Source organism: Sminthopsis crassicaudata, chromosome 5, assembly GCF_048593235.1.
Source record: "Sminthopsis crassicaudata isolate SCR6 chromosome 5, ASM4859323v1, whole genome shotgun sequence".
NCBI lineage: Eukaryota > Metazoa > Chordata > Mammalia > Dasyuromorphia > Dasyuridae > Sminthopsis > Sminthopsis crassicaudata.
Genome location: NC_133621.1, coordinates 18,643,913 through 18,656,253, shown reverse-complemented (window position 1 = coordinate 18,656,253; position 12,341 = coordinate 18,643,913). Strand labels below are relative to the sequence as shown.

Below are 12,341 nucleotides of genomic sequence, written 5' to 3'. Positions count from 1 at the left end.
AAGAATAGCATTTATATAGTGCATTATAATTTAAAAGGCATATTGTAAATATTGTTTCATTTGATCCCTACAATAATACTGAGAAGTAGCTTCATTATTATTTATATTTTATAGATGTAGAAACTGAGACAGACCCTGCTTTAAGTGGCTTGCCGAGGTCCCACAGCTAGTAAGATTTAATCTAGGCTCTATCCACTGAACCACCTCCCTTCACCCAGGATTTCTGGATCCTTTCCCTTTTCTTGACTTAATAGTATCAAATACCTCCAAAAAATAGCTATGGAATACTATAAAATCTTGCTCATCTTAAGCCCTGCTCATTAATTTCCTGAAAGCTAAAGCTCACTGAGATGTTTTTCCATGGTCGATCTTAGCTATGATGATGTTTTTAGCTTAGCTTAGATGATTTTTCTTGGAAAAAAATGGATTTCCCATTTGAGCTATATCTAAGGCTTTGGGGCCTTAACAATATCATTTAGAGTATGAATTTGGGGGGTGGTGATTTTTAAAAAAGACTCAAATAACTCAAAACTGGATGGTAAACCTTCTGACTTGCCATATATAGTCCCTAATGAACAGGATGTGTTAATGAGCAGGGAGGCAGCATGGTTAAGTGGAAACTGTACGAGCTTAGGAATGAGGAGTCAGAGCCTTGATTCATTGAACAGTTCTTGAAGACCTACTATGTGCCAAGCAGTGGGATAATAGGTGTCAGTTAACTATGAAGCAGGCCATTGCCCAGCCTAACTTCTTCCTGAGATGGCTCAGAGGGGGGTTATAGTGCACAGAGCACTGGGACTGGAATCAAGGAGATTTGAGTTCAAATCCAGCTTCAAACACCTTCAAGCTATGTGGCCCTGAGAAAACCACTTGACCTCAGTTTGCCTCAGTTTTCCCATCTGTGAAATGGAAACTTACTTCCCAAGTTTGATCCAATGAAATAATAATTGTAAAGTGCTTATTTAGTGCAGTGCCTGGCACATAGTTGGTGCTGTATAAATGCTTATTCCCCTCTCTTGGAATGCCATTTCCTCCTTTCTATACTATGAAACACTTAGTTACCTCATTATACTTTATCGTTATAGTGGAAAGAATCAGATCATGGCTGTGATACCTGCTATTATCTCAGGCAAGCCACTGCCTCTCTGGGCCTCGGTTTCCTTATCAGTAATTATGAGATAAGGGAAAGCTGGTGATAGACCAGACGACCATCCAACTCTGCATCCATGATCTTGTGACATTAACACAAGCATTGTAGAGATTGCTACCTGAGATTCCTAATCATCCGGAAGAGTTTGGCTTAACTATCCACACAGGAAAAACCAAGTGGATGAAGAATGTACATTGCCAACTGTGCTATGTAATTAGATAGAAAACCTAGTTAGTTCATAAATATGTATAAATACACAAATACATGCATATATGTATATTAGATTTATATTATATTATATATAGCTCATATTATATGTACATGTGATTATATTTCATTTTTATTTCAGATATATTAAAAAGGGAAGAGATGGTCATTTGAAGGAGAGATGGACTAAGACCAGGTGGAAGGCACCTACCAATGAGATGGGGGCCCTGTGGCAAATACACAGGAGGATACAGGCAAAATGCACCTAGGATAGGCAGGAATGGATTTTGATTAGCATCGTTGAAGAGAATCCCACATAGATGGGACCACAGACCTCCTCATGTCTTGTGGGATCGTCATTTGTTACTTGTCATATCTTCTCACCGGACTAAACTCCACAAGGGCATTAGCTCATCTTTGTGTCTTCCCCAGTGGCTGATATGATTATGTTTAGAATTTAGTGAAGTCTGTTGAGTTGAAATGAATTGAATTGAAATCCAATTTATCTCCTTTAATGGGACCATGGCAACTTGCTTAATCCCCAACCTGTGTGTTTCTTTACATGTCAGGAGAAAAATAACACTGCTCTCTGGGAAGCCTAGGAAGGAAGAAGACCTTAGACCTTAGTCATTGTTATAATTTTTGCTGAATTACTGATCTAACTTCTTTCTTGGATTAAAAATAGAGCACATCATTATCCATTGATTGGAGCATAAAACTTGCCTAAATTTCAGAGACTCATGAATTCTCCTCTGCAATTCTCAACTCTCTGGACCTGAAGAGCTCAGCGGGGCATTTCCAGGTCCAGGAGCCCAGGAGAATCAGGGCCTGGAACATGTCTGACTGAAGCCACTGGGAAGCTTCGCAGGTATTAGAAGTAGTGATGAGAACCTGCAGGTGTACCTGGTGTTCCACAATAGCTGTGTTCCTGCAGAAGTGAAGCAACAATTGAATTAGGGAGGAATTGGATCATTTTAAATACTCTGGGGGAGCAGGCTATTAAAAGAAGACCTGTGGTGGATGTCTATTATACATCGGAAAATACTTTCTTGTAAAGTAAATAATTATCCCTGAATTTCGAAGTCTATGGTTTTTGTTCATCGAGTTTTCATCCAACAAAACATATTTATTTGTTTAAACCACAGAATAGTTTTTCCTCTTGAAATATAGAGCACTTTAGGGATTTATTTTACAAAAGAAAGGCCCACCCTAGAGAGAAACAATGGGTACATGCTGCAGTGTAGGCGAGCCGGTCATTACATTCATGTATAGAAATATTGTATGTTGTGTTTACAGTGTATATACAATATTTCGTCTTCTGAACTGTAAGCTCATTGAGGATAAGGACTTAATCACATCTTTAAACAATTCCTTTCAGGGCATGGGACAGTGTAACCATGTCACTCCTCTTCTCAATAGTGGCTCCCTCTGGGTAATAAGATCAAGTGCAGCCTCCTTTGTTAGGTACTTAAAGCCTTTTAGAACTGAGCCCCTGCCTTCCTTGCAAGGTGTACTTTGTATTCTCCACTTCATTCTCTCTCTAAACTGGCCAAATTTCCCTCTAGCTGTTCCTCATAATGGGCATTTCTGTTCCCTGTGTGTGCAACTTTGCAGAAGCCATCCCGTGCCAGGGACCATTCTGACTCTTAGGAATCCTTGTCCACTCTTTAGTACAACTCAAGCATCCTTTCATCCCAGAAGTCTTTTAAGACCCACTCCTAGCTGTTAATAAGGAACTGATTAATAAGGTCTTGTAGAGGCAAATCAAAAGTAGGAGTTATTCTTCATCCATCCATCCGTCCATTCATCCATCTATCCATCCATCCATCCATCTATCCATCCATCCATTTGTCCATCCATCTATCTATCCATCCATTCATCCATCTATCCATCCATCCATCCATCCATCCATCCATCCATCCATCCATCCATCCATCCATTCACCTATCCACTCATCCATTAATTTAACAATCAATAAACTGATTTGACACATATTTATTAAATCTCTACCACACAAGAGCCACTATATTAGACCCTGGAGATATAAAGGCAAACAATCCCTGTTTGTAAGAGCTTCCATTTTGTTAGGGGAAGACATATAACCAGAAAAATAAAGACAAGGTAAATTCGGGCAATGAACCACTGGGGAAATCAGCTACATTTTTCTGAAAGAGGTAACATTTGAACTGAATCCAGGAGGAAAGAAGCAGCTGTGTTAAGGCAGGCAGATGAAACAGGGATGTTGAGCAGTGAGTAGGTGATTCATGGAAACCTGGACAGTTAGGCTGGACCCAGACTGGGAAGACCTCTAAGAAGTTACACTTTAAACTGCTGGCAAGAGGGAGCCCTGGGTTCTTGTATAAAACTAGGACCTTGTCCACCTTACCAGATGATTGGGGCTTGTCATCATCCTTTCCCTCCCTGACCCTTCTCTCTGTTCTTATGGACTTTACTACCATGATGCTTCAGTGCCTACCTCCCCTTGGAAACTTTCCTTAGAACTTGGGGCCGCCTCACTCTATCATTCTAGCCTTCTCATCCTGGAAAAACCCTCCTCCATGCCTTCCCTAATGACTTCCTAACTGGACCACCATCTTGGGAAGGAGCCCAAGCCAACCAGCCTTCACTCCCCTCCTCATTCTGCTTTTGGTTCTCTGCACTTTAATACCATTCCCCTGTGCAGGTATCTATCCACCTGCCTACTTTTTAGGCCCCCATTAGAATGTAAGCTCCTTGAGGGAAGGGGTTTATTTTTTAAAGAATATTTAATGAATACAATAACAAAACACTTCTGAACATAAATAAAGTCAGATGTAAACAATTAGAAAAATATCAATTGCTCAAGGCTAGACTGAGCTAATATAATAAAAATGACAATTCTGTCTAAATTGGTCTACTTATTCAGTGTCATATCAATCAAATTACCAAAAAATATTTTATAGAACTAGGAAAAATAATAACAAAATTCATCTGGAAGAACAAAAGGTCAAGAATATCAAGGGAATTAATGAAAAAAAAACCCAAAGGATGGTGGCTTAGCAATACCAAACCTAAAACTATATTATAAAGCAGTACTATCCAAACCATTTGGAACTGGCAAAGAAATAGAGTGGTAGATCAGTGGAATAGATTAAATACACACGACACAATAATCAAGGCCTAGAGTAATCTAGTATTTGATAATTCCAACTTCTGGGAAAAGAACTTACTATTTGACAAAAATTGCTGGAAAAACTGGAAAATACTATGTCAGAAACTCAGCATAGACATATATCTCACACCCCATAGCAAAATAAGGTCAAAATGGACACATGATTTGAGCATAAAGGATGATACCATAAACAGATTAGGAGAACAAGGGCTAATTTATCTATCTGATCTTTGGAGAAGGATGGGACTGATGACCAAAGAAGAACTACAGATCATGAGGAAAGGGAAAATGGACAACTTTGATTATATTAAATTAAAATTATAAAACTCCTTGAGGTCAAGTACTGATTTTTGTCTCTTTTTGTATCCTTAATGGTTAACACAGTGCTTGGTCCATGTTGCTGTACAGTCTTGTATGAGTCTTTATGTCCCATAGACCACAGCATGGCAGGTCCTTTTCTCCTTCACTCTCTTTTGTATTCTGCCCAAGCTCATGTTTGTTGCTTCCATGACACTGTCCACCCATCTCACCCTCTGGTACCCATCTCACCCTCCGGTACCCATCTCATCCTCCTGTACCCATCTCACCCTTTGGTACCCATCTCACCTTCTGGTACCCATCTCACCCTCTGGTACTTATCTCATCCTCCGGTACCCATCTCATCCTCCAGTACCCATCTTACCCTCCAGTACCCATCTCATTCTCTGCCATCTCCTCCTTTTGCCTTCAATCTTTCCCAACATTGGGTTCTTTTCTTTCTTCTCATTATGAATCTTGTCTTCTCTTCATAGCTGGCCAAAGTATTTAAGCTTCAGCTTCAGTTTTTGACTTTCTAATTAATAATAGCATGAATTAATTTCTTTAAATATTGACTGATTTGACATCATTAAGGATATCTCAAAAATTGTTCACCATACAATTTGAAAGTGTCAATTTTGTGATGCTCAGTTTTCCTTATAGTATAATTCTCACAATCATATGTTGATACTGGAAAAAATAATAGTTTTGACTGTATAGATCTTTGTGGACAAGATAATATCGCCATTTTTTAGTCTGCTTTCCGGACTTTCCAAAGGGCAAGTGTCTTTTCATTTCATGACACAATAACCATGGGCAGTGATCTTTGAGCCCAAGAATATACAATCTGACCCCGCTTCCATTTTTTCTCTCTCTCTTTGCCAGGAACTGATGGGAACTATTGTCATGATCTTAGTTAGGTGCTTAATAAATGTGTATTGACTGATTATCTCTTTACACATTGCTTCCAATTCATTCATTCATGTCTTGCCTCCTAGTTGCCAGCTACTGTGCTAAGTGCTAGGAGGTACTAAAAGAGGCAAATGACACTCCCTGCCCTCAAAACTTTACATTCTATGGGAGGAAACAACCAAATAGAAAACATCTACAAAGTAATTGTGATAACTAAGGTGTGACTAGGATAGGAGCCAATGAATCTTGTACCTAGAGAGAAGGATAACAGATGAGCAAAACCAAATATTGATCTAGGACCAATGCAGCACAGTGTAATGGAGAAAATTGGAATTGGGACCTGGGTTCAAATCTCCATTGTACTACTTTATTTAATGGGAAACATTGGATAAATTATGCAATCTTCTCTCTGAAATTGGAGGGAGGGCAAAGACAGTGATTTTTTACTTTTTTATATCCCCAGGACTCAGTGGTGCCATATAGTAAGCACTTAATAAATGCTTGTTAATCAATTGATTAACCTCTTTTAGCCTCAGTTTCCTCATCTGCAAAATGAGTCCAGATTACCTTCCAGCCGTAAGTCTATCATCCTTTGACTCATCTGTGCTCTTATTTAGTCTTATCTATTCTCTGAATTAAAAAATTAATTGGATTTAGATTTGAGTGAGAAAAATTTTTTTTTTTGTTGATTGACAAAAAAATGGGGGTTAGAGGTATATCCTATGATCTGAGGATTTGGAGATGGCAGTGACAAAGATGACAAAGAAGGAAAGAAGGGAGAAAGAAGAAGAGATAGGAACTGAGAGTGTAATGAAGGAAAAGGAGGCCCCTCTCCTCCTCAGCATCCACTGGCTGGGAAACATTCAAATTAAACTGCCAAGTCAGCTCGCCAGCTAGCTAATCAGTCAGAAAACATTAATTGAGTATCCACTGTGAGCAAGGAACTGCATTCTGCCCACTCCGTAATGAATCATTTTAACAAAGAAAAAAAATTACCTTGGAGCTGGTCCACTCTCTAAACTATTGGGTCCATTTCAGAGGTAAGCTAGGGCCAAGGAGAATCTTGTTGCGTTTATTCTATAGGAGAAGTAAGACCATTTGAATCTGTTCAAACTTGTTCACTGGCTTCATCTGGTTACTCCTGAGGAGAACCCTCATTAGCACGACAATGATTTTATTACTAAAGTTTTGTAAATCCAATTCCTAAGTCAGAAAAAGTTAACAGATATGGGTAATGGGAATGTGCTTTCTTATATAATTTTCTAATAAACTGCAGTAGAAACTCAATTTAATTCTATCAACATTTATTAAATTCAGACTATGGGCAAGGCACTGTGCAATGGCACTGGAATTATAAAGATGGGCATAATGATATTAACATTCTCAAAGCCCAATCAATTGTCCAAATTATAAGGGGGCAGTAGCCATGGTGGGGGGAATGCCAGCTAAGTGACATGGGGATTCTGTGAGCCCCGAGCCCACCAGGATAGCAACATGGACCTGAAATGCCAGCCATTTGGGCTCGGGTGATCCCTCCCGTTAGGCTGGCAACAAGCCGGTGGGATGCACCTGCTGGCGTGGAATGAGGTAAGTGCCAGGTGCTCCATTCTAGTAGGGAGTCACAAGAAGGTAAGCTACACCAGGACAAATCACAAATCTTAATACTCCACCTGCTGGAAATGCGTCAGCCCAGATGGGGCTAATCCCTAAGAGGGACAAAGCACGAGTGTGCGCAAAATGGACTAAAGATATGAATATCAATGTACAACTATATGCAGAGTTGAAGACTTGTGTAACATATCTCCTAATTCAAAACAACAAAAAAACAAGCAAAGGTAACAGAATTTGGAAAACAAGGATAAATCAGAAATTCTACATTCCCCTAATCAGCAATTAAAGCAAAGTAAAAAAGTTAAGGTAAGGAACAGGAACCAAAACCATTTAAAGATCAAAACAAACAATTTAGCACCAAAAACCTTAACATTCTCTGTTGATACTACAATGTAAAAAATTGAGAAGCAAGATCTCACTGACTTTGGGCCGAGACTTCTTCCTGATTTTTTTTCCACCAATACCCTTATCTCTGAGTCACACAACATTTTGCTGACCACCTCAGCATAATCATATCAAATGCTTTTATCCCTAAGCTTAGATATCAATCAGTCACTCAACAAGCATATTATTTATTTATTATGTGCGCTGTGCTACATACTAGGGAGCAGACAAACTACAAGATGAAATGAAGAGGTTGCCCAAATCTGAAGCCATTGAGATTCGTCACTTTAGAGAATTTCCAGAAATTTCACCTGAAGACAAAGAAGATGACAAGAATAATAATTCCCCGACATGGGCTTGAGATCTGGTTCTTCCTGTGTTCTATCCACGGTGCCATCCGGATGCTACAGAAAACCAATACCCAAGGAGATGAGCATTCTTAGACGGGAATTTTTAAGAGCTTTTTAAAAAAATTTGATGGTATAAAATCAACTAGTTGACCAACTATGTTAAAACACAGTAATTCAGAAAAGATGGCATTTGCTATTACCATCATGAATGAACACTTTCTCTGACAGCATTTGACAGAAAGTGTCAAAACATGCCCGTTAGTGCAGGAATGGGAATCATAGGAGGAAGGGTGGAGCTATAAAGAAATATTCCTTCAGATGGATGTCAAATATGATCGTGCAGAAGTAACTTACAGAGCTAGTGAAAAACCTCTGGGAAGACATGGAGGATTATATCAATGTACAACTAACTATATGCACAGTTGAAGGCTTGAGTAATATGTTGCCTAATTAAAAACAACAAACAAAGCAAAGGTAATAGAATTTGGAAAACAAGGGTAATCAGAAATTCTACATTCCCCTGATCCACAATTAAAGCAAAGTGAAAAAGTTAAGGTAAGAACAGGAACCAAAACTATTTAAAAATCAAAATAAACAATTCAGCACCAAAAACAAACAAACAACAACAAAAAAAAAACAAAACAAAAAAAACCCAAACAAACAAACAAAAAAACAATGAAAAAAACCTTAACAGATTTTTTAAGAAATAAGGAACTTAGAGGAGAGAGGGAACCCAAAAAGTAGGTGGAGATGGAACATTTCTGGTTGTTTATTTGTTGTTTATAATTTCTTGGCCTGGTGTTGTTTACTTTATTTTATATATCTTCTTCACATCAAACTTTGATTTCAGGATGCCTGTGAGTCTCTTAACATATTAACTTTTTTATTAAAGCTTTTTATTTACAAAGCATATGCATGGATAATTTTTCCAACATTGATCCTTGCAAAGTTTTTGCTCCAAATTATCCTCCTCCTTCCCCCCACCCCCTCCCCTAGCTAGCAGGTCCAATACATGTTAAATATGTTGAAATATATAACATATTAACTTTTCTCCCTGATTGCTTTAAGCTCAGTGTGTCTTGGCTGAAGGAGATCAGAGTATTTTTTTCAGTACTGTTTTTGGTCATTGGTTCAGTTTGACCTCTGGGATTCACCTACATAAACTTATTTTTTCGTGGATTGATAGATGATAAATCTTTACATACCAGCCTCGAAATAGAGAACTCAAATACTAAATGAGGAGGACAAAAATTCTGGAGCAAGATCACAAACCAAACTTTTGCTGAAAATCCCTTGGATAGCTCATTGATTCATAAAAAAATCAAGTTTTTATAACCAAATATTCATAATCTTCAAGAAACCTGAAATACATTGCTTTCAATATAAAGACGTAGCACAAGAAATCAATGCTATATAGGAACAGGTGAGGTACATATACATATATATATATATACACACACACACACACACACACATATATATATATATCTATCATGTATATGCTGCTGGGATTGTACTGAGAATGCTTTCAGTGCATCTACAGAGCTTATACTGGCATTCTAATACTTTTGTGCAGCTCTAAGAAGTTATTTTATTCACTTGTGTAAGTCCATAGAACATTAAATATAAAAGAATGAAAATAGGAGGGTAACATGTTTTTAGGATTATTTGTGTTTACATTCTATTGAAGCTGTGGGAATTTTCAAATAATTAATCAATTATTAATTGATTAATATTAATCATATTAATGAAAAGAAGGGGAAGAGAAGAACAAAGCGGAAAAGAAAGAGAAAGAGGAGAAGGAGGAAGAAGAAGAGGAGAAAAAAAGAGGAAGAGGAGGAGAATGACAATTGTTCAGAACAAGATGAAGCCTATGAAACAGCTGCCATTCAAGAATGTAACTAAAAGACCCTCCCTGGGGGCCACCAACTTGAAGTCATCAACAATATGTTGACAAGGGAGCATCATACAAGTGTTTGAGTCAACACAAAATTGGGTCATTGGTCCCCTCAATCACAGAAAGCTCATTTTTTTAGACCCGATAGAGATTTTGCAAGGGAACAATAGAAAATGTATTTTATGTTTATAGTGGCAAGGAACTGGAAACTCAGTGGATGCCCATCAGGTGGGGAATGGCTGAATAAGTTATGGTATATGAATGTTATGGAATATTATTATTCTGTAAGAAATTATAAGCAGGCTGATTTCAGAAAAGTCTGGAAAGACTTACATGCACTGATGGTAAGTGAGGTGCCTAGAACCAAGAGCATATTGTATACAGCAACAAGAAGATTATGTGATGATCAATTCTGATGGACCAGGCTCTTTCCAACAGTGAGGTGATTCAGGTCATTTCCGATAGATTTGTGATGGAGAGAGCATCTGCACCCAGAGAGAGGACTAGGGGGGCTGAATATGGATCATAGCATAGTATTTGCACTTTGTTGTTTGCTTGGTTTTTTTCCCCTCATTTTTCCCTCTTTGATCTGATTTTTTTTGGTGGAGTATGATAAAGATAGAAATATGTTTAGAAAAATTGCACATTTAACCTCTATTAGATTACTTGCAGTCTAGGGGAGGGAGGGAGGGAGAAAAATTTGGAACACAAGTTTTACAAGGGGTGAATTTTTTCTTTTCCCTGAGGCTGAGGTTAAGTGACTTGGCCAGGGTCACACAGCAGGAAGTGTTAAGTGTCTGAGACCAGATTTGAACTCAGGTCCTCCTGAATTCAGGGCTGGTGCTCTATCCACTGAGCCACCTAGCTGCCCCCAGAGGGTGCATGTTAAAAACTATCTTTGGGTATATTTTGAAAAATAAGTTATTATTATAAACATTTCTTTATGACTTATTATCAGTAAAAACAAAAAGAAAATGGACATTTTACATTTTAGTTGCAAAATCGTAGGAACTACCAAATAGAAAAAGGACCACTAAGGTAAACTTCTAACCAAGTAGCCAGAATTATGCACTATTCTTTATTAATGGATGACAGAGCCATTGCAGTACACAAATGCAAAGCCCAAAATGTCCTTGGGACTTCAATAAATAAGCTGCCTTGGAATCATAACATTATTACAGACAAAATTGCCCTCAATCTCTCGGTCACGCCACTGATCCACAGGGATTTAAGAATTTTTTTAAAGTGGATATTATTATACTGAACACTCATAACCTCCAAACAACATAGAATAACAATTCTTGAAATAAAGAGACGTCCAGGAACTCATCAGAACCTTCTGGGAACAAGGAAAAGGAGATAGACTGTATACTTCTGGGATAGCCTATATTTCTTTCCCGTGATCCTGTGTGCGACAGAAATTGTCCTGAAAATGCTTTTAGTGAGTTTACCAAAGATGAATTTGCATTCCAACAGTTTTATTCAATTGCAAATATTATTTTTATCTGCCTACTCAACAGTTCATCCAACATCAGACCTGAAAAAACTACATCTAGTACTTAAATAGGTATGATTTGTCCTCAGACTATTTCTAAACTCCATCAAACATCAAGAGAAGACTGATAGAAGAGCAATGATGACGGTGAATTTGAAAATTCCCAAGGCTCTGTCTGAGGGCCAGGGGCTGGGCCTTCTCTAAACTTTGCCCACTGGAGGAACGTCTCTCAGGAAGGGAAGCACTAGACTGGACTTTCACCCGGTCCAGGGAGGGAATTCTTTCTATGAATGCATGTCAGTACCTTCTCTGTAACAGCCTGAGGGGTCTACCCAGAGAGCACTAGGTGCCCTGATGATCAAAGAAGGAGCTTGAATCCAGTGGGGTCTGATTCTGAGTCCAGCTCTCTACCCATTATGCCATGTGCCATATTGTTAACTACAGACCTCTTTGGAAATCCAAGCATTATCCCACTTGTGTCTCACAACCCTGTATGGGAGTTCCTCCAGGAATTACAATCCCATTTTAGAAATAAGAGAAACAGGGCCCATGGAGATAGTGACAGCTCTGGAGAAACCGAGGCTCAGAAAATTTAGCTGAACTGAGCAAGATTGTGGAGAGAGGAAGTGACAATCCAGGCCCTATGAGCCCCGATTCATGGTTGTTTCCAACATATCTGTCCCCTGCTCTCCCGTCTCTGGATAGTAAGGGGTAACAAGATGTTTGTTCCTCAGATTCCTGGAGAAAAGAAAGGAGAATGGAATGGGAGAGGAGGGTGAAGGGAGGGGATGGGGGAAGCCAGTTCGACTCTGTGACCTTTCCAGTCCCATAAAATCCCATTTGTTTGGGGATGTCCAGATGTTACAAATAAGTCATCTCTTCTCAAG

At 38.7% G+C, this 12,341-nt stretch overlaps 1 long non-coding RNA gene across 1 annotated transcript in view; it reads left to right on the top strand.

Annotated features, from left to right (window-relative positions):
• The window catches only part of LOC141542534 (uncharacterized), a 7,986-nt gene extending 5,558 nt beyond the window's left edge, over positions 1-2,428 (top strand). The window contains exon 4 of the long non-coding RNA XR_012482189.1: positions 1,500-2,428. This is a non-coding gene — a long non-coding RNA (uncharacterized LOC141542534). The remainder of the gene's footprint in view (positions 1-1,499) is intronic.
• The last annotated feature ends 9,913 nt before the right edge of the window (positions 2,429-12,341 follow it).